The following is a 265-nucleotide window of genomic DNA, read 5'->3' as shown; positions in this document are numbered from 1 at the left end:
GGAGGGTCCCCGTAGTTCATTAAGAGCCCAATATAATTGTTTCCCTCACCCCAAAATGTTTGGGGACCGCTTTATAAATCCCTTGGCCCCTTTATCAATCCCCTGATCCCTTATCAATACCTTGATCCTTTATCAATCCCTTGGCCCCTCTATCAATCCCTTGATCCCTTATTTGTCTCTTGGCTCCTTATCAATCCCCTATTAGTCATAGCATCAGATATTCCATGATTCTCTGACCTGGGAGGACCCCATCCCACCCCACCCC

Source organism: Numida meleagris, unplaced genomic scaffold (genome assembly GCF_002078875.1).
Source record: "Numida meleagris isolate 19003 breed g44 Domestic line unplaced genomic scaffold, NumMel1.0 unplaced_Scaffold283, whole genome shotgun sequence".
NCBI classification, from domain to species: domain Eukaryota; kingdom Metazoa; phylum Chordata; class Aves; order Galliformes; family Numididae; genus Numida; species Numida meleagris.
The sequence above is the reverse complement of the archived record's forward strand: the minus strand, read 5'-3'. Positions refer to the sequence as shown.